The 26,078-nt window shown below is 49.3% G+C and overlaps 1 non-coding gene across 1 annotated transcript; it reads left to right on the forward strand.

The window, feature by feature from the left end:
• The first annotated feature begins 12,323 nt into the window (after positions 1 to 12,323).
• LOC136134307 (small nucleolar RNA SNORA31) lies at positions 12,324 to 12,452 on the forward strand. The gene has a single exon (XR_010656580.1). It is a non-coding gene; the product is annotated as a small nucleolar RNA SNORA31 (small nucleolar RNA).
• The last annotated feature ends 13,626 nt before the right edge of the window (positions 12,453 to 26,078 follow it).

Here is a 26,078-nt window from a genome sequence, read left to right on the forward strand (position 1 = left end):
AAAGAAAAGAAAAGACTAGTAATAATTCTGTGCTTATTTTGGAAATGAGCGGTATTCCCTGTGTGTGACCTACCATTCTTCCTCCTTTCCCATTTTCCATTTGTTCTATGGCTGAATGTAAGTGGTGGCCATTAGACAAAATCCGAGGCCGACCATGGGATGGTAGGAGCACAAACCTTAAATTCTCCATGCTTGGAAAAAAAAGGGATTATGTATATGCTTTGAAATATTCCCATATAAATACTAACGTAGTCTTTAAGCCAGAGAGGGAGTTGCAGCCCTCCCTGGAGGCAGTTTGGGTCAAAAGTAAAGAAATTTTAAAATTTCCATCTTAGCCAAAGGGAACCATGCCAGCTCTTAAAGTAGAAGTCTCCCCTGTGATTTGCCAGGCAGTGAGTCAGAGCAGGGGGGCCTCTATGTCATTCCAGCCCCCACTGCTGTCCGTGGTGTTCATTTATTGAAATGTATTAGGAGGCCAATAATTAATAGCCTGTAATCTGGGGTATAAAAATTTTATGCCTCAAATTGAGTGCCACCGGGAGTTTTGAGGTGTGCTGCTGGGTTAAAAAAAAAAAATGCAGCCTCAGCTCCTACTCTGCAGGCACAGGGTGTATTTTGTTTTGCCCAATGGCAATATATGTTACCATTTGGACACCTTATTCCCATGGAAGACATTTTAAAATGTGTAGGGTTTAACTCAGGGAGTCAGGCTCTTAGGAGTATGTGTGACTACTTCCAGCAAATGTGGGAGAGAATGTGATTTTGGCTTGCTTACCTTTTTTCTGGCAACCATGTATGAAGGTATTTCTGTTGATTTATCGAAAAGCAAGCACTTAACTATTATTTTCTACAAAATAAGATTTAATATCATTCTTTCTTACTGTGTTAACTTTTCATCTGACTCCTTTTCTGTCAAACGTTATTGTTTTATATAATACTTTTTAAAGATTTTGTTTTCTTTCTCTTTTCTTCTGGAGGGAGTTTATGCTTAGGACGCCCCAGTATTTCTGTCCTGCTTTCAATGTTAGTCTCTTTTGTAGCTAGCTGTTGCTTAGTGAACAGATGTTACCTGTAAATTGCTTTCAGTCAGTCTTGTTTTCCTGTTACATACGATGCCTTTTCAGCTTTTTTAAACATACATGGAGATGTTCTCCCATTACAAGAGAGGCTTTCATTGCTTCGGTATAGAATCTCCATAAGGGAGTTAGGGAGTTTCAGAAAACTCACACTGGACCCTCTTCATACTTTCTACAGGGCGTGTATGTGTGTGTGTGATGGGAAATGTGCTGTCGTGTGATTCTGTCATTAAACGGGAAATGGCACATTGATGAACGGGCTCCGGAATTGCTTGTGATACTGGGGTCTAGCTGGCAGGATGCCTGGCGGCCTACACCTGACGGGGACCTGCTCACAGAACATAAATTCCCTCTCAGCCTAGATCTGAAATGGCAATCACTTTGGCAAGGTGGGTTGTTGTGTAATTTGCCACAGAAGTTACCGTTGCCCTAGTTTCTTCTGCCTCGGTTTCGCTGGTGGGGTTTCGGGGTTACTGTTTGTGTGTGAACTCGGCTCTCCCGCTTGACTAGGAGACAGTGGTCAGAAACAGGGCCCTGGGATATTCGGGACGTCGGTCCCTTCAAGAGGGTAGGCAGAATATATCCAGTCCTGATTCTGGAACGTATCACGAATCCAGCAGGAAGAGGTCACTTCTGACGGCTATGGCGGCTTCTCAGGCTGAGCCTGGGCCGTGAACTGACCGGCGTGCTGGGCCTGCCACCTCCCCATCCCATCTCAAAGCGGATGGTAGAGGTCCTTAGGGCTCCAGGTCTGGCTTGGCTGGGGCTCCGCAGGAGAAGTGAGGCTGCCGGCCTCCGGTGCCTTCAGAGTCCGGGGAGCTCTGGACACCGAGATGAGTCAGCACAGCTCCATCCTCGGGGGGTTGGATCAGAACCTTTGGCCAGAGAGCCAGGTGTGTTTAAGAAGGTTTTGCAAAAGTTTCTCTTTGAACTTACATGAAGCATCGATGACTCTGCGATTGGCGTGAAGTATCGGTGACTCTGCAGAGCTTTCCCCCGAGCCTACCTGGATGGGTCTGGCTGATGCATCTCTGTGGTGGCCCCGAATGCTCGGTGGTGAAACATGGGCTAGGGATGGGGGGGGGCGGTTGGAGCACAGCCACGCCCACACGTAGGCTGCCGAGGTGCGGGACCGTTCAGATCACGTGCAGAGGAGACACAGGCCATTGGGTGGTCTTCATCACCAAGCCTCTCCCGTGCAGGTGGGAGAAGAGCCTCTCAGAGTTCACACCCCGCCTCCCCACCGTGTTCCCAGTGTTATTACACGGTTTAATGTTGAAGATGCTCATATGTTTTTTCAAGTGAGCTGTATAACCTGTTCTCAGTGCTTTGGGTAAGATAAATAGAAGTGAGTCTCATTGCAGTATTTCTCAATATTTGTAATCGTGAACCTTATTTGGCATCTCTTAAAAAAGAACCAATGCAAAAATGCAGTCGCTAATCATTGAAAGGACTCTAGCTTTCTAAGAAGGCTGGAATATCGGGGGAGGAGTAGGGACACACTCTAGCTTATCACCTCGTTTTTCAAAAACGAAACAAACTTATTCTCCAGGTCTTATAAACAGCCAGTTCAAAACAGCAGACTCTGAAACTCGGGATAGTGACACAGTGACCCCAGGGCCGCAGACGCCTGTCTTAAGAGTTGTTGGATTCAAAACAGTCCATTGTCTGCAGTCACACTGATGGGCCATTGTTGAATATTGGGGGTGGAAACCTGGGGAGGAAATGGGAGGGATTTTGCTTCCAAGTTACGCACTTGTCTGTCCGGGGAGGTGTCCCTTCTTGGCAAGCAGAGTCCGTCGCCACGCTGCTTTATGGTGGATCGGAGCCTTTTAAATATTCGGTGTCTCTACTTGCTTAATACTGTTACAGTACGCTTTGTAAAGTGTTGGTCTTTTGTTGCCATAAGCCTTGCGAAGCCTGACAGGATATTTTCCCGTTTTTTCAGTTAGAGCAATAGAGGAAGTTGTCGTGTAGTTGTCATGTGCTCAGTGCACTTGAGGGCAGTGGGGAAGCATATGAGACGGAGCTGTGGAGTCTGAATCCTTGAAGCAGGAGGTGAGAGAGGCACAGGTGAGCGCAAAGCCCCGGTGCATGTTCCCTTCTCCTTTTGTGACTCGGTGGGTGTCATCGCCCCAAATGAACCCTGCCAGGGCAGGGCGACCCGCCCCTCTACCTGATGGGAGTTTTACTGCTCCAAGTCTGGTGTATATTTGTAACTTTCTGTTTTGAAATAATTGCAGGCTTTTACGCCAAAGTTACGGGAATGGTACCAAGACCCCTCTTGTATCTGCCACGCGAGTCCCCTGCTATTAACATTGTGCCATGTTTGCTTTAACGTCCTCCCTCCTTGTACCTACCTGTGTGCAAACTATTTTCTGAACTCTTCGAGAACGAGCTGCAGGCACGATACTCCTTTACTCTTAAATTCATCAGCGTGTCCTTCCTACGAATAAGAGTATTCTCTTGTGCGGCCGCGGAGTAATTAGCAAGCTTGGGAAATTAACAACGTGGCAATACTGTCGTGTCATCTGTGGGTCTTATGCAGACTTTGCCGGTCGTCCCAACAGTGTGACATTGTGTCCTCCTCCGTGCTTCGTGTCGGGAGGCACAGGGTGTCAGTTTGTCCCATTCCCGGGACTCTGGTCAGAGGTGGTGTCCTCCACTACAAAGTCAGTACTTTTCCATTTGTCATAGAAGGAAGGTGTGTATAAATGAGGAAGAACTTCCCTTTCTCCCGTGTTTACTTCGTTTGTCAGCTTTAGTTCACGGGTCCGTGTTTAGTTCAGCAGGTTATTATATGTCCCTCTCGATACTTAATGCTCAGGTTGTCACGGATTTGGCCAGTGGCAGCCCCGCGGTGCGTCTCCACCACGTCATTAGGCATGGAAGTGCTGCAACAGCCTAGGCACACGTAGAGCATATGTAGTGGGACAAAACCCAAGGGTCCAGAGAAGTGGTGGAGCTCTGGGATTCGTTGCTGGATGACCTGCAACCATACGCTGTCCTGGCTCCATAGCTCCCCATGTCCAGCTCTGTGAGATTCCGGGGAGGGAGGGCGAGGGCTCTCGGGGAACACCGGGCAGCCAGGGACGTCAGTGGGGAAACTGCGTCTCTCTCTGGGGCTTTCTGAAGCGGGCAAGCAGCTGGCTGGGGGCCGCGGTGCTGCGGCATCTGTGTGTGTTGCAGCAGCTGGCACCTTGATGCCTCCTCTTCCCCGTGGGTGGGGGTCCCCACCCAGACAGCCAGCTTTCCTGTTGTTTTTGATAGCCTCTGCTGGCTTCTTCCACAATTCAGAAATTGCGTGAGTGCAAGTCCAGGTCCCATCTGCTGGAGGGAACGTCAGCAGGTGTGGGCTCCGGTCCCCTGCAGGCGTGGGATGCCCTGTGCTCACCACAGGTTCTTGGGGATGGTGTCCAACTGGATGGGATTCTTGGCCCTGGCTGGGGTTGCAGTCTGAGGCCACGGAGAGGGTGCTAGACCCTTGAGAACGTGAAGACACGTGCTCTTGGGGTGGTCAGCCCCATTCTCTAACCAGCGTGCCCCGGCTCCCCCCTGCCCCCAGTACCGAGGCTAGGATCTCTCGCCTTCTTGCCTTGCCATCAGCTTGTCCAGCCTAAGGCACTCTGTGCTCAGATAGGCTGCTCTTGGTTAGCGGTGGCATGGGGATGTCCCGGTGGGGGGCTGCAGTGGACAGCAGCACGCGATGCTAGGACAGGCTCTCTAGAAGGGCCAAGAAGTAGGTGAAAACCCTTTCATTGTTTGATCGCAAGAGACAGTGTATCTTTTGTTCATACTGCCTGCCTCCTACTTCTGTGCCGGGCGTGTGCAGGCATGAATTGACCGAACGACATAGAGGGAAGCGTAGCCCTGAACCACACAAGGTAGAGAAGCAAAGGTGGCTTGCAGGATGGCTCTGAGGGAAACCACAGTTTAATTGGTGTCAACACATTAGCATTTTCATGTAAGTCGAGCCTGGAACATCAAAGGGGCTCTGGACGCCGACCCCTCCTTGGAGTCAAAAATCCACGCACTGCCACCCCTGCCTCAAGACAAAGGAATTGATAAATGACTCACCCAAGGGCAGGAAGCTGAAACTGGACAGAATCAGGACTCAAACTCTAGTCCTTTTGATTCCACATATTGTGAACACAAACTTTCCCCCCCACTTCGCTAATTTAAAGATCTGTAAAATGAAGCAGGTACCAATACTGAAAAAAACCCGTGTGTAAGTGAACCTGCACAGTTGAAACCCGTATTGTTCAAGGGTCAAGCCGTACTATATGTGAACTTGAAGTCTGTATGTGTCTTTCCTAACAAGTGAAATTCCCTGTGCTGTTTGATCCTCGTTTTCGGAAGGGCTGTTCTTTTATAGATAGTCTTCTGTAGCTAGTGGACGGGGAGAGGTCAAAATTATAGCTTGTTTGGTAATAGCATAAACCATACTTACGTCCAGAGATGCATGTTCTCAGATGGCCCTCTTTTGAGGCCTTCGTTCATCACATGGAGTTTAACAAAATGAGATGCTTTCTATTACTGTCTGAGAAAAGAATAATGAAAAATCTGCCTATCAAACATTAAAACTGGGCCCATCCTATCTCATGAGATGATGCCCCACATTTGTCGCACACAGGTTGATAGAATGACAGTTTCCGTAGCACAGCCAGCTGTGGGCGGGATAAACTGATGCTTGCCGTTTATTTGGGATACAGTTTTCAGGTTTAATGAGTGTCTCCCTTGGAGTTGGATAAGGCAGTTGTGGTCTTAAGAGCCTTGCACACCTGTCTGACACATGCCATATCCACACCACACGAACAATGACAAGGCGAAGAGAATGAGCCCATCATGGAGACGCCAGAGCCTGTGAGAGAGAAGAGCCTCCCTCCTGTGACATCAGCTCTGCTGTGTTTCCCTGAGACCTTCCCCGAGAGCATGGGGTTCAGATTATCTCCACGGGGACCGTGGCTGTGGAGGGCTGAGCGAGGGCTTTCCGTGACTTGTGGAGGATAAAGGGTGATCTCGTAGGAAGATGCCGCTCACAGGCAATGGCAGGGACCTTGGGGTCAGATTCCGTCTGCCCACCTTCAGGAGCCCCATTTTCGGTCAGTCTCTTAGGGACGTAGTGACGCTTAAACCAAAGCGTTTAGAGATGCATCTAGAAAATGCTGTCCATCATCCCGTGCTACCATCCTTCTGTTTTCTCTCACTTTGAACTGTAGTTGAGACTTTCCTCCATCGGTCTTTAAGCTTTGGATAGAGAGATACGAGTAACTTTGTTCACCTGCGTGTCTGCTAAGTACCCAGCTCGTTAAAGGAAATGTCGGGGGGGGGGCACCCCCGGGGGTGTGGGGTGGGGACCCCGGACGTGCTGCGTCTGTCTGGGTTACACAGATGTGAGCCGAGGTTGAGGCGCTGGTGTGTGTGTGAATGGCTGGGTGGGCACCAAGCTGGATGTGGCTTGTGTGCTCGCTCACTCTGTGGCAGGTGGGCACACCTGCATGGCTGCCTGGCCCTTGAGGCACCGGAGGCCATCAACACATAACCATTTGGAGATGCAGGTGCCTGGAGGGGGACTTCAGAGAGGTCGAGCTGGGTTTTTTTTAATCTCTTGAGGAGGAAATGGAGATGCACTTTGAGGCTCGGCCCTCCTGCAGACATACAGAAATAATCAGCCTATCACGTCATCCTCCACTAGACCTCTTCCAGCTGAGCCAAAGCAGAGGGGTTTGAGCTGCGGTTAAAGAGCTTACATCTCATTAGCATTTGTCGGAGGCTGGGGCATTTTAGAACAGCGTGTTCTTGCTCTGCATCTAATATTTTGTCTAATGGTGCCTCGTGCGGGAGTTGTAAGAGCCGTCTCTCTGGCTTCTCCGTGGTTGACACAGTGACACACCTCGAAGGTCACGGGCCGGGGGTTCTTCATTTCAGCCAGCTGGAGCCGTGGGGCCGGGGGGCCGACAAGTTATCTAGAGATCTGCTGCGGGGAGGGGGAGGTTTTGTACTAAGAAAATCCAGCGCATGCCAGGTTAATGGGAGAAGTGAGTATTTGTCCTACCGAAAGCGGTACCTGTCATAGATTCTCTGAAATGATGCACTGAACATTGGAGAGCGGGATTTGTGCAGATGCCGTCTTTCTGCGACGTTTGAGGATCACATCATCACCCTAGTGGGAGAGCTCGCCTCTGGTGCTTGGGGTGGAAGGGGCACCGCATCCGGCCAAGGAGCTCCGCTGGCGCCCTTTCCACAGCTGTGTTGACATCAAAGCATGTTAGGCACTAGCTATGCAAATGCCCGTGTTGCCGTGGTGATAGATAGAAAGTGAATTTGGTCTTTGGATAGCATTGCAGCAGCATGTCTGACACCTGAGAACAGCAGTGGACATGGAGCCTGCACTGGAATCTGAGCTGAGATGTCCTTTGACTGTGGTTCTTGGTCTTAAAGTGGAGAGAGACCAGGTCTTCTCAGCAAGTCTCCACATCGAGTCGTCACACGTGGGCCCTGTTCCTCTCTGACCTCTGTGTCACGCGCTTGTCACTTAAAATAACGTTTAGATCGATGGGTTGTGAAATGGGTAGAGGTGGTCTTCCATCCATCACCGGGGCCACTCTGTCCCTTGCCTCACTCTGTCACCTGTGATTATGGCAGCTCTCAGCACTGTTCTGGAAGGTGCCGTGACCGCCCCTGGGGGAGCAGACACCATCCAGACAGATAGACACTCCATCCTCTGACAAAGAGGTTCTCTCTTTGTCAGAGTCCTTCCTGGTGTCAGAGTCCAGAGTTCAGTCTCCTATAACGTGTTCCCACTTAAAAATGTATCTACCTTAAAAAAAAAAAAAAAAAGTTCAGGATGTCTTAGGCATTCAGTGTTGAAATTCTATAAGAAACAAGTTTTTGAACAAGTTATAAAAAAATTGCTGAGTCTCAGTTCTGCGGGTATACCTTGCTTTTTGGTTTGTCTCCTAGAGTTTGGTATTGAGCTCTTTTTGATAAGACGGTGAAAAATAATGTCCTTGTTACCTTGACTGCCAGGAAACTCTTCCCTGAACTGTGGTTCTGTTGCAGCAAATCTCAGCCCTAGTTCCCAGGATAAGTCTCTCTTTCTTAATACTTGTGATCTTCCTCAACCTTTGTTTTTATTGCACTGTGCGTACCTCTGTGGTTTTGAGTCGGTAAGCCCCCTTGAGTAATGCCCAGTGTACCTGTGGGTTGTACGTACTGAGTCACTTGGCCCAGCGAGCTTTGACCCTGCCTTTGGAGCCCGGATTGGTGAGTGTGTGTTCTGCGTTGAGCTGAACTGTCGGGGTTACTTGGTGGTTCCTGATCCGCAGGCTCCGTCTGTGAAAGGGCAGGAGAGCTACGCTGGCTTGGGGGGTCGTGAAGACGGAAATGGCGTGTGCCACGTTCCATTTATCGGTGGCGGTGGGCGACCCTTCTCATCCCCAAGCTCAGGCTCACAAAGCCCGAAGGCCTGCTGTGTCCTGTGTACTTTGCAGAGGCTGGGCTCCTCTCCATCTGCAGGAGAGTGAAGCGGGAACAGAGCGGCCCACTGCAGGTATGTTGTGGTCAACCTGGCCAGTTGCCCGGGGCAGCCTGGGCTCCAGGCCTCTGTTGCATGCGGCACACCTGCTTCCCTGGTTTGGCTGTGATTGTTGTTTTGGCATTAAAATGTAATTAAGTTTCCCGATACTTGATTGGTGGTCTCGAGTGCAACCTGAGGCGGTCCCGGTGCTACAGCCATGGTGGTCGCCGGCGCTGTGTCCAGTCCCTGAGCCTCCTCTCCTGTCCCACCCCACGCAGAGGCCCAGCTCCTCGACGTATGGGCTGCTCCCCGGTCATGACAAGTCAGCCTGGACCCTGCTCCCCACTCCAGGGCGGACCCTCAGTGCAGCCCACCCTGTCTGCCACCCAGGTGAGCCTGTGGCCTCTGGTGTGGACGTGCAGGGAACTGTCCGGGATTCCCTGCTGAATGCCCTTGACGCTGTCTCCAAGGTCGTATTTCACATCTTCCAAGAAAACCGAAGTCTGTCCAGGGAAACTCAGAGCTCCTGAGTCCATCGCTTACCTTTATGGGACGATTCTTGGATGGAACAGCCCTGGAATTTGACACTGCTTTTCATTCTGGCTTATTGTGAAAAATCAAATACTATATTTTACCATAAAATACGATTTTTCCCAAGCCGTCTGCTCCTTCTTGCGTGCAGGGCCCCGCCTCTCCTCCTGTAATTCCCTCTCCTTTCCTCCCAGCAACTCTTCTTCCTCTGACTCAGCATGGGGCTTGGCTCTGTGCCTTCCTGCCCGGCTCTGCTGGCCCCGCTGCCCACCTCTCTGGCCGATGCTTCTTTCTCTGTCATCGTCTTTACCTCTGTATTACCCTTGTCACAAGATCGTCTTCATTCGCATGGCTCTGTCCCTCAGCAGAGCGTAAGCTCCGCAAAGGAGATGCTGTCGTGTTGCTCTTTGGACAAGAAGGACCCTCCGCATCTTGACTGTGTTTGGGTGTAGGCTTCAGGCTTCGTTGGAACGTGTGGATGTGTTTCCGTCTGCGAGGTGGGAACTTGCACTTGCCTGCCTCTGGCTCCCGAGACAGGGCAGCTTTCTCTCGGGCTCTTCTCGTTGATGGTGGCACCGTGGGCGCCCTGTACGGTGGGCTGCGTCGTGCTCTCCTGCATGCGGTGCTGGCGACTCGGGAATGCCCACGAGACTTAACTGGGTGCAGACAGGCTACGAAGTCGAGCGTTGCCTGCGATGCCGGAGCCCCCCAGCCAGAGAGGAGCATGGACTGTCAGGATGGCCATAGAAGTCAATTACCCCAAATAATCCACTCCTTGATCTAGACCACGGAGATGAAAATCCCAGTTGCGTGGGATCCTGCACTTTGTACATGTGTGTGTGTGAGACAAATTGTTTGTACCTAGGAGCATATTTAGTTTTTTAGTTCTTTCCCCAAATGAATCATTGTAATATATCTTTCTAAAGTGTTTCTATGATTTAGACTAAAACAGCATTACGCAACTCTGAGCTAAGAAGTTTTGTTTTTCACTTAAAAGGTGAAGGATCAGGAAGGATGATTAAGCATGAGCGAGTGTATTAGTTTGCTAGGACGGCCAGAGCACAGGACCACGGGCAGGGGGCCTTAAACAGCAGAAATGTATTTCTTCACATTCCTGGAGGCCAGAAGCCTAGGATCTCATGCTGGCTGGGCCGACCACGTCTGCCCTACGTTAGCATCGTCAGGCCGAGACCGTGTGCTCGGTGACTCCGCTAAGGAAGCTGATCAGTACGGCTGCAGGTGTCAGAGGGCGGCGCTTCTGCCCTGGCGCTAGCTGCCCTTCCTCCAGCTGTTTGTGAGGTGTGGGCCATCCACGCTGCGCCAGCAGCAGCTTCGGCGGGCCCTGCCAGCTGTCGAGGGCTTCCTGGGCTGCCAGGGCTCTTGGAATCAGTGGTAATGGCTTCCTCCATGGAATGTCGTCCAAAAGCAATCATTCGCTGGTTTAACGGCGTGTGCCGTGTTGTCACGCGTGCTGTCGAGGGGCCAGGTGTCCCCGTATCCTCGCTAACCCAGATGTTGTAGCATCTTCTCGTTTGTCAGGGATTGGGTGTTCCTTTTAACAAACAGATCTTTCTTGCATTCCCCTGCCACCCTGGCATGTCTTTGCATACCGCCCCCATATTATTTTCATGTGACACGAAAGCAACAGTCTGAAAAACTCGGGAAGACTTCTCTCATCCTACACCTGCTGTCCTCAAGGGTGCGTGGAAGGTTTCTCCTCTCAGACGCTGCCAGTTCTGGAATATAAAATTGGCTAAGTGTCAACAGTTGGGGGTCTGTCCCTACTGTGTGACCCAGTCCCCTCGTGGCGTCATGTTGACTCCATTCTCCGGTCCTACTGAAGCCAGCAGTGACAACTGTTTGGTTTGAGATTTCCCACCTTGAAGTGATAGTTTAGCTCAGCTCTGCATACACTTTCTTCGTTTTAGTAAGTCGTGGTTTTATTTTGAATAAGCCTCTTTCAACCTGTTAATATTAGTCTCAACTAAAATTAACCTTCCCCTAAATTATTCTCACCCAGAAGAAGCAAAGTAATTTTGAAAGTTAAATCAAAACAAAGCAATCTTGTGTGTCAGGCTGATAAAAATCGCAGACTGTGGTTACGGAGCGCCTCTACAGGAATCGCTTACATAAAGCTGATTTCCTCCAGTCTGGCTCCTGGTTCTGGAAGGAGCAAGGGAAGTGCTCCGGCCTTATCACAATTCCATCCCGTACAACGAGCCCCAGAGGGCTGTGTAAACAGTGGCGAAGAGGGAGCTCTGCTTGCAGCTGGCGTCTGTGGACAGCGATTGTGTCTGGGAAGGGGACGCCCGTCCTCGGCCTGCCCCGTGGCAGGTGGTCCTGTGGATGTGTGCTGGAAAGCACCCCCCAGCCCGCCGGAGTGAGAAGGGGGTTGGTGGAGTGCTCCAGACAGAGCAGGGAGCTGGCCTGGGGTGTGGATTTCAGACCTGAACAGGGAAACCGGTCACAGCTCCTGACATGGAGGCGGATGTGCTCTGTTACCAGCTTTGGCTGCTCTGAGTTTACACCCTGCACTTAACCCGCGAAATGGATTAGAGCTCGAAGGTGGAAGACCCAGGGACCTCTGAGACCTTGAAGTACCCTGGCCGTTTCCTTTGGAACAGTTTCTCAGCTTGTCACGATCCTATGGTGGTCCCCAGCAAACGGGGCTTTTCTATTTTTCATCGCTCTTTGCCCGACACTCCGGGGTACTGGAGGGGCCGGTGGTTGACGCCGCCTGTGTCGGTGACCGTGGCCGCAGCCCTGGACCAACGGCGCTTACCCACCGGAGCTGCCCACCGACAGGCAGAGGCGCGGTGGCGCATCAGTGCTCCACTTTATTTAGCTTCTTAGGGCAAATTACCCCGAATCACTGATTTCTCAAGTAAATGACAGCCACCCGAAACTCACCCTTGAGGGAGTCTGAACCATATTTTGAATGTTGGTAACTTGGGCAGTAAGGTGCTTACCTCGCATCCACCAAGTTCTTTCTTTCCTCTCTTCCATCTGCTTTACCTGCGCCTCTCTTCACGGGACCCCCTGAACTCCAGGACTTGGGGTGGCTCTCCTCCAGCAGCTGCACAGAGCCGGTGGGGATACTCATTTTCCGATGGTTGCTACGTTTCCTGATTAAGGCAGCTCCGGCCAGCGATGGCGTCACCTGTGGAAAGAATATGTGGTTTTTAGAAGGAGAAACAGTGCATCTATTTGACAGACCTGGGGCAGTTACTGTCTGCTAAGATTTCCACTACAGATGCAAGAAAAGTGTCCTCACGCTTTCTGTCTGTCTGATTGTGGCAGCCCAGGTTGAATGGGGGAATACAGGGAAAACTTGCAACTCATAAATAACCTTGTGAACGGTAAAAGCCTCCTTTATTCCAAAGAAGAATTTACAAGAGTTTACAATTAAAAAAAAAAATGGGGGGGGGGAACAGATTCAGGGATTCTCTTTGAGCTTTCCAAACATCCTTTTGGTCGCTTTAAAGAAAACCATCATTTGGTGTGCCTGCTCTTTTTGCAGTGACGTCTCAGGGAAGAAGTGGCCCTTTAAGAGGCACCTTCATAGCTGTTCAGATGGGATTGGTTGTTCCCTTAAATATGGGTTCCCCCGCCAGCCCCCGAAATAAGTCGGGGCTGGAAAGTAAGGAGCTTTCCTTTTGTTGTTTCAGGTCTTTCTGAATAATCACCAAGCAGCCGAAGGTCACCCGCAAATGGTTATCTTACGGCTCTTACGCCACATCATCCGTCTGGTGTGGAGGATGCAGTGACAGCGGGTTCCTCACGGAGCCGGGATGTGCAGACATTTTGCTCGTTCAGACCGACAGGCGCAGCACCTCGGTGTCTCGGTGCCCTTGCTGTGCCGCCCGAGGTCCCTCGCTGGAGGGGGCGGGCGGGGAGCCTGCCGGCGTGTCCAAGCTGCACGTGGACCTGACCTTGTCTTTCATCATCACCACGCGGCCGAATTTCTAACAGAAGCTTGTTGTGAATGTAAATGAGGGAGGATTCTCTTTTTAAACAATGTACAAATCATGGTTCTTTGGAGCAGGATTTTATGCAAGAATGGTGTTTACATGCCGTGTGTTTTTTTTTTTTTCCCCACCTTCTTTGATAAGAACAGGTTTTTCAAAAAGGAAACGGAAACTTTTTAACCAACTCGTGAGTGATTTTTGTACTAAAATTTTAAGAACCTTTTGCCTACTCTCAGAGGATTGTGTAAACTCCACAGTGGAAACTGAGCCAGCTGATTTATAAAGCTGCCTTAGTTTATTTTTAGAGGTCACCGTACAGCATTTTTAAACAGGAGAGGTATGATGTGGCCCCTCCCTTCCCTGCCATTGCTTCTTGGACCTTTTTTTTTTTTTAAGTCATTATTATTAATACCAAAAAAGTTCTTATGAAATGGAACTGGTGAAAGGGGCAGAGGGGTCTCTTGTCAGCCTGTATTGACGTGCCACTCCCATTTTGTAAATATCTACTTACCTCCTTAAATTCAGTTGCATCTGTGGCAAAATCTCAGACTCTCTTTGTGTTTCTCCTTACGTCCTTTGGCGATGCTCCTCCAGCCTGTTGGACACTGATGCACACATTTGGTCCAGTGTAATTTCTTGGTCAAAAGTATAATTGGGTCTGAACATGAGTTAGTATCTGCCTGTATCAGACACAGGTCTGTTTGTCTATTGGTAGCTTACTCACTGGGAGGTGCTCGATGTTGGTTTTCGTTTGGTTTTGATGGGCTGGTCATTGAGAAGTGTTCTGAAGAGGCAATGGCAGTCATAACACAAGGTATGCACTGTTGGCTTTTCTGGTTGCAGGCCTTCCCATATCACAGGATGGACTCAGCCTAAGGCCCCAGGTGGTTCACATGCCCACGTGCAACCGAGTTCCGTCGAGGTATCCAAGCTCGAGCCCTTGTGGGAATTGGCGCAGGCTATGGGCGGGACTTGAGACAGCTGTTTCCTGGGCATCCTGGCTTTTTGTCCAACTCAGAGTTCATCTGGCTTTTGATGGCTAACACTCGGTTCCCACTCTCTGAAATACAGACTTAATTCTGCTCTCAGCAGTTCCATAAAAAACCCCGTCGGACACAAGTCTGAAATGGTCCCTTGGCCTTCTGACAGATGTCTGTGTCACTTGTTCCACTTCTCTTGGGACGGCTGGATTTCGTCAGGCCCCCTTCATGCAGCCACTTCTGTTGGGGATGCCCTTCCTCTGCGCCTGCCACGATTATGGCAGAGAATGGAAGCCCACGAGTTGGTCAGTCTTTTCAAAGGCAGTTAAACTACTGGGGAGACCCAAGAAGGATTAGGGAGCATTGAAAGAGGGGAGGTGGAGATCGTTCTGTGAACCCCATCACTCTTATAGTTTTAGAAACCTCAGATCATTAAACAGCTTTTTAAAAGAAGATACGTGATTTTTCAGATGAGTCAACAGTGCCAACAACAGCTGTCGTATTTGCTTTTGGCCCATCGAGAACCAGTGTTTTCACGTTATCAGTTGGAAAAATTGATTCATTTTTGTATCTTCATAATTTTATATAAGTATATATATATATATGTTGCATATACGCTTTTTTCTTAGGTAGAGATATTTGACTCCAAATATTCTTCCTTCTAAAAGTTTTCTTTTCCCCAGGTATCTTCTTGGGGTCTTGAATCGTTTTAAAGCTGTGTTGAGTCTCAGCTTGTGTCCTTGACATGTCTTGAACCCCTCTGCAGGGTCCTCAAGTCCACGCGGTTGTTAAGGTGGTTGGTGGAATTGCAGCCGTGGGCCTGCTGGACACACACACCAAAGACGTATTTGGTTCTGGGCCGCTCCCCTCCCAGGATCTCTATACGGGCCAGTCTCTCGGACTGGAGCACTTTATTCTGTTCCTTCAGCCCTGGTGCCCGGGGGCTGAGTGCTCGCTCACCCACGTGCAAGTTTACCTCGGGCTCGGCGGCCTCCAGGCCCCCGGGCTGGCCGTGGAAGCAGCTGGTGAGGAAATTAGAGATTCTATGAATTGTAGAAGTATTAAGAGGATGTTGCCCCAGGACTTAAAAGAGAGGTGACTGGACGTCTCTGTACTGTACGTATCTGTTTATCAAGATGCCTCCCTGCAGAAAGTATACCCACTGTGGGTGTACCTTTGACTTCTTATTTTTCCTTTCTTTGACTTTTTATAGAGAAAAAAAATAACTCGATCCCTTTTTGGAAACTGAATGCGGGTTTTGTGCCTTGACCACCTCGTCTCACGTGAGGTTTGTAGAAAGTGTCCTGTGACTTTTCACAGAAATGCAATAAACACACACGAAATTAACTTCAAGAGTGAATCTGCAAATTACCTGGACTCCCGTTTATGAAGAATTTTTTTTTTTCTTGGTTGTGGAGAAACCAGGTGAAAATTTCTTCCGAGTTAAAAAAACAAAAACAAAAAATGTACACAGTAGACGACAGCTTTCTCCTGTTTCCCCTTCTTAATATTGTATATATTTTGACTATTTATTAGATTAGGAAGTCATACTTTACTTATCAACTGAGCCAAACGTCTGTGTGCAATTATTATGTTTCCTTTACCTTTCTTGTAAAATTTTGTACAGCATAAATGAGTAAAAAAAAAAAAAAAAAAAAAATCACTTTTTACTAAACTTTTTCAGAATTGAGGATTGTAAATATTGTAGATTCTTTTTCTGTGTAATGTGTCCTACTGTTTCATAATGCTGTAACTTGTAGAGATGTTGTATATTTATTTCCAGCTTATTTAAGGTCTTAAATTCTGAAAAGTGTTGACCTCCCTGACCCCTACCCCCTCCTGTCCTGTTAATTGCTTTAACTCTGAGGTGGCCACTGGTTACCTCACTGCAGGCCACGCGGTCTCCCCCGGGTGGCCCTTCGGCTTTGGTTCCTGGTATTTCTAGTCAAATGGGTTTAGATTCGTAGAGTTTGCTGTCCTCATGATGAAGTTTGTGTTTAGACACCAGTGAGAGACCATAAACCCAGCAGGCTGTCAAATTCTACTCTAGAACTTTCCAGTGACTTTCTCTTGTTCCCAAATGGCTAGCTTCTCATGGAAGCAAATGCTGTTAACTCCAGGCTGTATTTTAAAGCCAAAATATATACGTGTGTGTGTGTGTGTGTGTGTGTTTGTGTGTTGGTGGGGGGGGGGCAAAAAGTTCGTTCGGGTTTTTCCATTACATCTTATGGAAAAACCCGAACGAACTTCTTTTGGGCCAACCCAATATGTGTTATTGGCAGTTGGGAAGGATTTTTTCCATTGAAAATTTATCCCTGACAATATACCATGTTCAGAGAAATGGAAACGTCGTCTTCTGGAGGGGCCGTCGTGAGATTGTTGAGGGCAGGGGCCAGGCAGGATGAGACACAGTGGGACCAGTGGCCCCTGCTTCCAGAGACACATCAGGACCTCTTCACACCCCTAACCCCTCACTGGCAACTGATGAGTAGTTGAGTTCCCGCCACCCGCTCTGTGGCTTCCTGTGCTTTGAGGTGCGAACTAAACTGTGTGTCTTCAGGAACTAATTGTACAGCCCCTGCCCTGAACCATTCGGTCCCTGCATTTGATCCACCTGCTTCTTCAGGGTGACGCTTTCCTTCTGCTTCTCCAAAGCCTTCGAGAGAGGTTGGGGGCCCCACTGGACTGGCTGTTAAGAAGTGGAAGCTTGAAAGAGACTTCCTAGCGGTTCTGTGTCGATGGCTCTGTCATCCCTGCTGATTTAGCCTGGTGCCTGCGTGTGTCCACCCCGCACACGCGTGTGTGCAGGAATGTGACCACGCGTGTCGCTAAACCAGCTGGGGTAACTCCTGTCCTGCTCCAAACAGCATTTGTGTGCAAGAAGCAGCCTCAAGCTCCCGGCTAAGTAACTTGACTACTTTTATTTGGGAATTTCAGACTTTAGACGCTCTCTTAACGTTTTATGTCCAGGTTCTGTGACCACTAGTTACTGTATCAGAACTCATCAGGTACTCATTTATAAATAGCACTGATCTGTCTGTATACTGATTCATCACTAACTTGTTTCCTAGGACCCAGCATATTGTAGCATATGTATTGCAATTTCCCTGGCTTACTTGTGTTTTGCACTGATGAATTTTGACAGGGTAATTGCCACTTTACTTGTGCAATACTGCTGTAAATAACTGCAGATTTTTTTTTTAAAGAAACTCAATCTTTTATGTTCTTAATGAATTTTATATAAATAAAACTTTCAACTAGTTTTGGTGAGCTGTTTGATTTGTTTCACGCAATGGTGGAGAAACAGCTGAAATATGGATATGTACACGCCCACACTCTACCCTCATCAGTCATAGAATGTATTACGGACACTCAGATTTCGTGAATTCTCCCTTGAAGTCAATTCTATGTAGTATACTTAAAAGCAAACCACTCTTTAAAGTTTTGAAGTGGCTGGGGAGAGCGACTGCAAAGTTTTCTGCCCACGTAGTCAGGTATGACTCAGCACCTGGATGGGGGGTGGTACTAGGTGACAGATCTGAACTGTATAGATTAGTGATTATAGCAGATTACCCTGCCATCTCACCCCATCTCACAGTTTGAAGAAAATTCAAAGGATGGAAGTCTGGTTTGACTCTAATAGAAAGCTGTTCTATAGCACCTGCTCAAAGCCACGAATCAACAGGTGCATGGATGTGTGTGTGTGTGTGAGAGAGAGAGAGAAAAAAATCACTGCCATCTTAAAAGGGTCCACGGAGTTTTGAGAGACCTGTGCTGCGTGGTAGGTGTGAACTTGTTTAGGAATGGCAGAGAGAAATAGGCTGATTTGGGGAAAAGTTATAAAATCCTAAATAAATTATGTAATTTGCCACTTTTGCTCTGAAATAAGTGCTGGGAAAGTTAAAGCCTGGGTGAGCTTTGTTTTAAGCTGGTGATGGATTAATGCCTTTCATTTTCATTCGGCAAGCAGTACATGTGTGTATACATACATTTATTTCAAATCAAGTGGTGGTTCTGGCTCGTTCCTCATCCTGCTTCCTCAGCAAGGCAGGAGTTTGGATTTTTCCAGCCCATTTTCTCTGCTGTGTGTGTGTGTGTGTGTACTTATTCAGCAGTCTTGCTTTTCTGTAAACTCTGTACAGTCAGTATGTGGTTCTGACTTAGCGGTAGGTCATAGGTTTTTCCGTAGTGACTCCATTCTAACCACTGCACACAGGAATAAAAGCTCCTTGCCTGGTGTCCTGCTATGGCTTTTCTGCATCTTCGGCGCTGCCTGGTCCATTCTTCACCAACCTGCAGGAGAGGTGCCGGGTGATGGTTCAGGGTGGTGGGATTAGCAGCTTCAACAGACTCACAGGTGCTGCCAAACTGGCTGTTCTTCACACGACCACCCGCTGACATCTGCCAAGCGTCGCAAGATGATACCAGCCTGGAGGGGGAAGAGGGGTGCTGTTGTCTGAATTCAAATTTTCCACTTTCAAAGAGGATGATCTTTTCAGACATTGTTGGCATCTGCTTTTTTGTCTAAAGGCCTTTGCTTCTTTTCAGTTGGTTTTTTTATTTTTCCTATTGATAATTAGCTCTTTGTATATTCTGGGTAAAAATCTCTTACATCTTGGAAATACGTTTCCTCCAGTCTTACTATCTTTTTTTTCTCAACATTTTATTATGGAGATTTTCAAACGTACAGAAAAGTTGAAAGAATGTACAGAGAACACCCATATACCCACCACTTAGATTCTACCTTTCACATTTTACTCTACTTCCTTGATTCTGTATCTGTCCATCCATTCTTGCATCTTACCTTGTGACGCATTTCAAAGGAAGTCGTAGTCATCAGCAACCTTATCCCTAAATACTTCAACACGTATATCATTTAGAGTTCATTAATTTTTTATAAATTTTTCCTGAGATGAGATTTACAGGTAATACAACAACTCTTAAGTATGCATTTGCTAAGTTTTGTTTGTTTTTGTTTGTTTTTTTCTTGTGGTACGCGGGCCTCTCACTGCTGTGGCCTCTCCTGTTGCGGAGCACAGCCTCCGGACGCGCAGGCTCAGCGGCCGTGGCTCACGGGCCCAGCCGCTCCGCGGCACGTGGGATCTTCCCGGACCGGGGCACGAACCCGTGTCCCCTGCATCGGCAGGCGGACTCTCAACCACTGCGCCACCAGGGAAGCCCAACATTTGCTAAGTTTTGACCAAGGGTGCAGATGTCACCCAAACCCCTATCAAGATAAGGGGCATGACCATCACTCCTGAAAGTTCCCTCATGCTCCCTCTGAGGCAGTCCCTCCCCTCTTGCCTCCAGGGGTGACCACAGTTCTGATTTGATTTTTTTCCACCATAAATTACTTTTTAGGTAGAGTTTGAATGGGATCATGCAGTATGTACAATCATCACTAATTTCCCTTTTCTTGCTGACTAGTAGCCTGTTGTATGAACAGACCACACTTTCTCTGTTGTCTTATTAATGAACACCTGAGCTCTTACAGTTTGGGCTGGGATGAATAAACTTTCTACGAATATTCTTGAACACATCTTTTTGTGAACGTAGGTTTTATTCCACTGCGTGTCTTCAAACTGCTGTGGTGTATTTGATGTAGTTCTCACCACTTTAGAAGTCAGATTTATTAATCTTACTTAGGTTTCTGTATTTTGTATTTTAAGAGCCCTTCCCTAGGCCAAGGTTTTAAATATATTTTGTGATATGTAACGCTACAGTTTGTTTTCGTCTTTAACCCACCTGGATTTTTTTTTTTTTAATGATATAATGTGAATCTAACTTTATTTTTTTCCCCCATAGACAGCCAGGACTGTCCTCTTTTCTTCACGTGAAATGGCTCTTTGACATCTACCAAATTCTCCTATTATGTGGTTCTGTTTCTCTGCTCTTCTTTTTTTCCAGTGATCTTTTTGTTTTCATCTACATTATGCTAATTACTGTGGTTTCGTAATATGTTTTGAATTTCTCGTCTTTATTTTTCAAGATTGTCCTGGCCATTCCACATTTTGTCTTTCACGTGCATTTTGGAATTAGCTTAAGCTTCTTGACAAGTTCGGTGAGTGTCTTAATTTGGGACCGCAATGACCATATTCATTTAGTGAGCGTTGCCATTTTCCCAAGACGTTTTCCAAGGCAGCCAGCTCGTATTTTCATCTATTAGGCTTCTTTTTGATGATGTTAGTGCACTTGACTTTTCTTTCCATACATCCTGCACATTTCTTTTCTTTTTTTTTTTTTTTGTGGTACGCGGGCCTGTCACTGTTGTGGCCTCTCCCGTTGCGGAGCACAGGCTCCGGACGCGCAGGCTCAGCGGCCATGGCTCACGGGCCCAGCCGCTCCGCGGCACGTGGGATCCTCCCGGACCGGGGCACGAACCCGCGTCCCCTGCATCGGCAGGCGGACTCTCAAGCACTGCGCCACCCGGGAAACCCCCTGCACGTTTCTTGTGAGCTTTTCTCTAGGGTGAGGGATGGGGGTCAGCCAGCATCCAGCCCACCCACTCCCCCCTTTCTTATTGCCACCACAGTTGCTCTTTGTGCGCCTCCCCCCCACGGTTGCCTTCCACCTTTGAAACTTTCCTTGCCCCCAGGACAGCCGACGGCAGCTGTGGCCTAAGCTGGGCCAATCCAGCACTCTTCCCCAGCACTTTGAACCTGGAGCAAACGAGGCAAGAAGGGGCTGACGGGAGTGCAGCATCCTTGCAGCTGGGTAGACAGGGAGGTACATGCGCATTCCCTGGCCGTGGTGCCTGCTGCCGGCGTGCCTGTGCCTGGTCTCCACGCTTCCTGTTTGTTCCTTGAGCGCAGGGCCCCTCCCATAAGTTCTCTCTGTGCTGTCAGATGCTGTTGCCGGCAGCCTGAAGCGCTGACTCATTCCTACCTGTCATGAAAGACGGAGTCAAGGGTTGTTAGGAGTCCCCCTATGAACAGTACGAATTCCGAAGGCGTGAGGTGATAGGTTGAGATAGGCTGGGCGAGACCAGAATGGGGCTGAGAAGAAGGGAAATGACAAGGCAAAAGGATGCTCTCTCATTGTCTCTCACTTCTGCCACTGGGCCTCCTTTGCCTGAAACCTCTCTTTCCTGAGGCAAGCCCTAAGTCCTTAGGAGAATTTAGTACCAAGAAGAAGACACAGTAGAAGGCCCTTGTTTCTGGCATGTTATCCCGTATATGACATGCATTTCCAAAAGGGATTTGGGAAGGTGAAATTATACTAGCTGCTCAGCTGTCTCCTTACAGCAGATTTTGGGAGACTTAGCTCTATAGTAACCCCTCAATCTACTGACTAAACAAGATCAAACTTGGGGAACCATTCTCACAATACACCCTAAAGGGTGTGGGCTTTCTGGCCCGGAAGGACATCAGAGAGCTTATACCACCTCGTTACATTTTTAGCCCTCTAGGTGGTCATTTGTCTAAACAATTTATTCAATCCAAGTATGTGTATTAAGATCCTACCATCTCCCAGGCACAGATAAAAATATAAATGTGCTTAAAACTCATATGCTACTATTGCCCAGGGTCTCCAGGCCAGTAAGCGGAAAGACCACAGTAGAATTCTGTACTGGAATTGCAGAGGGAGCTGTTTCCGGAGCTTGGAGAGTGAGAGACCCGCAGCTCCCCTGGGTGTCTCACCCAACCCCCATCCGGCTCCCAGAGCCCCGCACCCTAACCCCCATCACCTATCGTGACAACTAACCATTGGGCACCTGGTATGTATGAGATCCTGTTCACAGCACCCCATCATCTCAGAACAAACAAACAGCCCTTTAAAGAAACTGCCGTTACGACCCCAGGTGCCGAGATAGGGAAACTGAGTCACGGGGCATTTAATCTGCTTGCCGAGGGTCACCGAGCTCGTGGGTGGCAGAGCTGGGGTGTGAAGCTGGGCAGTGTGGCTCTGTCACCACACCTAGGTCTGTCTACCTGTTCCTCCGTCCCCCTCTCAGGTCCCAGCGGAGCAGGTGTGGGAGGCTGAGACCAGGCAGGGTCTGCCTTGGAGGGGATGCCCGTGAGGCTGCCGGCCTCAGAAGAGTTCCGGGCATTCTGGGGACTCACGTCATTGTGGCCTGGTCCAAATCCACCTCGTAGGGGAGGGAGGGGGTGGGCACTCCAGACCCCAGGCTTTGCTTACATCTCTGGCCACCAGGGCATTTCAGCTTTACCAATGGCTCGCCTCCCTCTGGAGGCCCAGGTCCTGCATTTCTTGCCTCAGACCTCCTGCAACTCTTGGTGACCTTGCCTGAGGGCCTGCTGTTGACGTGTGGGTTGTCCCAGGAGTGCTGGGTATGGCTTGAGCCTGCTGCCTGCTGCCAGTTGCCCTGTAAGGCGTGGCCTCGGTCTGGGGGAAGCTGTGCCCCCCTCATTCTTTGCCCGCTGTCCCACTCATGCCACCACCAGGGTGGAGCAGCTCCCAGACATTTGTTCACACGTAAGGCCATGTTAGTGGCGGCATCCTGGTGCCAGGGTGATGGAGCACAGGGGTCACAGAACCCCCAAGGGTGGTCTCTTCACTAGAACGTAGAGTGAGTGAGGTAGGTCCGGGACAGCCTGGCGTGTATCCGTTGGGAACAGGATTCACTCTCCCCCATTCGCCCTGGAACCTTCGCCCCCAGACCTGGAGCAGGAAGATCTTCCCCAGAGCTTCCCCGGCCCGCAGCAGACTGCCATGCGATGCCTCTGCTCCAGCTCTGCGGTGCCAAAGCCCCTGCACGGTCAGCTCTCCTCTACCTCTTACATCTCACTGGCCTGCTCACTGTTTCACTTGTTTTTCTGCCCATTGTTTGTTTTTTTTTCTAAGACTTTTTTTCAATGTGGACCATTTTTAAAGTCTTTATTGAATTTATTACAATATCGCTTCTGTTTTACGTTTTGATTTTTTGGCTGCGAGGCATGTGGGATCTTAGCTCCCCAACCAGGGACCGAACCCACACCCACACCCACTGCATTGGAAGGCGAAGTCCTAACCACCGGACCGCCAGGGAAGACCCCTCTTCTCTCTTTTCAAAAAAAAAAAAAAAAAAAAGTATGGAGGTACAAATACGTACAGTCAAGTGCACAGTTTTCTCGACAAACTTTGACTCGTGTCTATAGCTGAGGATTCATCTCCCCAGTGAGGAGGCAGAATCCGACCAATTTAAAGGGACAGCAGTTCAGTCCTGCTGCCCAAGGCCCAGGCTCACTCCTACCCTGTCCTCATGCTTCGGGGGCCCTGGGCCGGGAGCCATCTCTGCAGAGGCATGAGGAGAGGCTGGGGTTCTGGCTGGGGTCTCCCAAGGGCATCCAGCGGCCTCTTAAGGCCCCTCTAACAGGAAAGAACTTGTGGCTCTGTCAGTAACTCTTCCCCCCTGTTATTCAACCGTGATCTTCACGTCAATATGTGTCATTATTTGTGCTGAGAAGCCTGACACAGAAAGCCCTGGATGTGGAAGATCTGGCTTTTTTTTTTTTTTTCCTATACATTTATTTATTTTGGGCTGTGTTGGGTCTTCCTTGCTGTGCCCAGGTTTCCTCTAGTTGGGGATAGCCGGGGCTACTCTTCGCGGTGCGTGGCCTCTAGGCGCGCGGGCTCAGTAGTTGTGGCTCGCGGTCTCTAGAGCGCGGGCTCAGTAGTTGTGGCGCAAGGGCTTAGTTGCTCTGCGGCATGTGGGATCTTCAAACCCGTGTCCCCTGCATTGACTTTTTTTCAATGTGGAGGATTCTTAACCACCGCACCACCGGGGAAGTCCCCTGGCTCATTTTCTTAAAACGTAGATCTTTTCTGTTACCTTGATATCTGGACCATTGGAAGAGGAGAGCCAGGCGCCAAAGCTTTTTCAGTCGTTGGATAGCATTCTGAAAAGCTATCTGGGGAACAAACATTTTTCCTTCTTCTGTCAGCATCTAGGAACTCTCTATCCCATGTAAGTGTAGGTGAAAGGATTTTATTGTCTTTAACTCAGATAGTCTGGAAAAATCTTGCCTTCATTCCTTCACGTATTCATTTGACCAACAAGTGTTTATTGAACGTCTATTATGTACCAGACACGATGGATTCCAAGTGCTCAGGACTCAGCAGGAGCCAGGCTGCTGAGACCCCTGCCCTCCTGGGGCTTACATTCAGTGGGGCTGAGGGGCGTAAGACAAACAGGTGAACGAGGTGAGCGGAGAGTGAAAGGTGCAGGAAATAAACAAGGCCAAGTGTAGGGGGGCAGGTCTGGTGATGCAGCGGGTCTCGTGGTGCAGAGGGTCCGGTGGTGCAGCTAGAGCAAGGAAGGCCTTTTCTCTGAGCCCTCAGGATGAGCCAGGAGCAGCCAGCCAAGAGCTGGGAGAAGAGGCCAGACAGAGGGACCAGGGCCGCGGAAAGGAGGCCGGGAACAAGCACGGTAGGGAACGGTTGGGGGCTGGGCTGCAGGGCCACGTGGACCACATCCTAGAGACGGGTAAATTCACAGGGCAGTGGAGGCCTTCAGTTACAGAGCCAACATAATCCAATCTGAATTCTTTGAGAAAGATTCCTCTGAATTCCAGACTAAGGGAGATTGAAGGGACATGATGGCTGACTGTGATGTGTGATCAGGGGTTTTCCTTTTGCCATAAAGGACACGATTGGGACAAATGGTAAACTCTGAGTCAAATATGTAGGTTAGATAATGGTATCGCATCGAGGTTACTGTCCTGATCTTGACCATTGAACCACAGTCATTCACGAGAACGTGCGTGCTCTTAGGAGACACCCACTGAAGCGTATTCAAGAGTGAGCGGCGTTGCCTGTCTGCAGTTGAGTCAGAAAAACATATCACAGGCGTGCATGTGGGTTACATCTTAGGGGCGTGGGACAAGGATGAAGTAAATGTGGCAAAATGTCAACATTTGGGGAATCTGGGTGGGGACTGTAAGGAAATTGTTTACACCATTTTGCAACTTTTTTGTAAGTCAAAATAAATTTTTATTTTATGTCAGAATAAAAAGTGAAAAATTTAAGACCCCTCTGGCTGCACCTGGCTGGTGGTAGTGAACAGAGGTGTAGGCGCAGGGGACGGTCAGGGGTCCTCCCAGGAGACCTGGGACCTGGTCCTGGACCCGAATGGAGGGAGAGATGCTCAAGGTGAGGGGAGACAGGTCCTCCCAATGAGGAGAGAGAGAGGACAGGATCCTAACTGCGGACTTTGGCCAGAGCGATTGGTGAGAAGAGAAACTGGGTGGAGGGAGGGATAGGCTGGGGAGGGCTCGTGGAGAGTTCTGTTCTTTTGAGCTGCCAACTCAGCTCAGGGCTGATCCAGAAACAGTGTTATCAGCTCGTTTTAAAGGGCAAATGTTGGGTTTTGGGAAAGAAATCCCAGCCAGTTGGACGGTAAACCATTGGCTGCTTGAAGAAAGGCTACAGCGTAAATATTTAGGTATTTACTTTAGGGGTCTTTAATCATGAGAGATGGAGGACGATCCATTCCACCCTTACGACCCATGTGAAGCATCTACTGAACATGGGCCGAATGCTGCATGGGAAGGGGGGTGGGGGGTCCTCAACCTTGGAGGACAGTAGACTCCCCCAGGGGGGTTTTACAAAATACCCACCTCTTCAAAACTCCAGTGGGATTCCAGTGCAGTATTTTTTTTTAAGCTCCCTCTCCATGATCCAGCGTGGCAGGGTTTGGGAGCTTTCTCAGGACTCCCACGGGTGACTTCAGAAACCCTGGGGCCGGCAGCATCACCCGGGGAGAATGCCCTGAAGGACACCACTCAGTAAGGTGCTTTCTGTTCGCTTCAGTTTCTCTTGTAGTTGCAAAATGTTCAATCCTCATTTCTGTCTCCCTCTGTCAGTTTGCCCTGGCACAGACATCCACGTGTCCTGCCAAATTCAGGGTGAGTGGGAGGACAGAGTGGGCTGGAAGGCCCAGGGCCAAGGCCACGGCCTGTTGTAGGTGAGGCCGCCCTAGTCTGTGTGCCTGGGGAGAGCCCCGTCCATCATCAGGTAGGACAGAGCCTCCTAATGGCAACGCCAAAGGGCTCGGCCAGGTCAG

Source organism: Phocoena phocoena, chromosome 14 (assembly GCF_963924675.1).
Source record: "Phocoena phocoena chromosome 14, mPhoPho1.1, whole genome shotgun sequence".
NCBI lineage: Eukaryota > Metazoa > Chordata > Mammalia > Artiodactyla > Phocoenidae > Phocoena > Phocoena phocoena.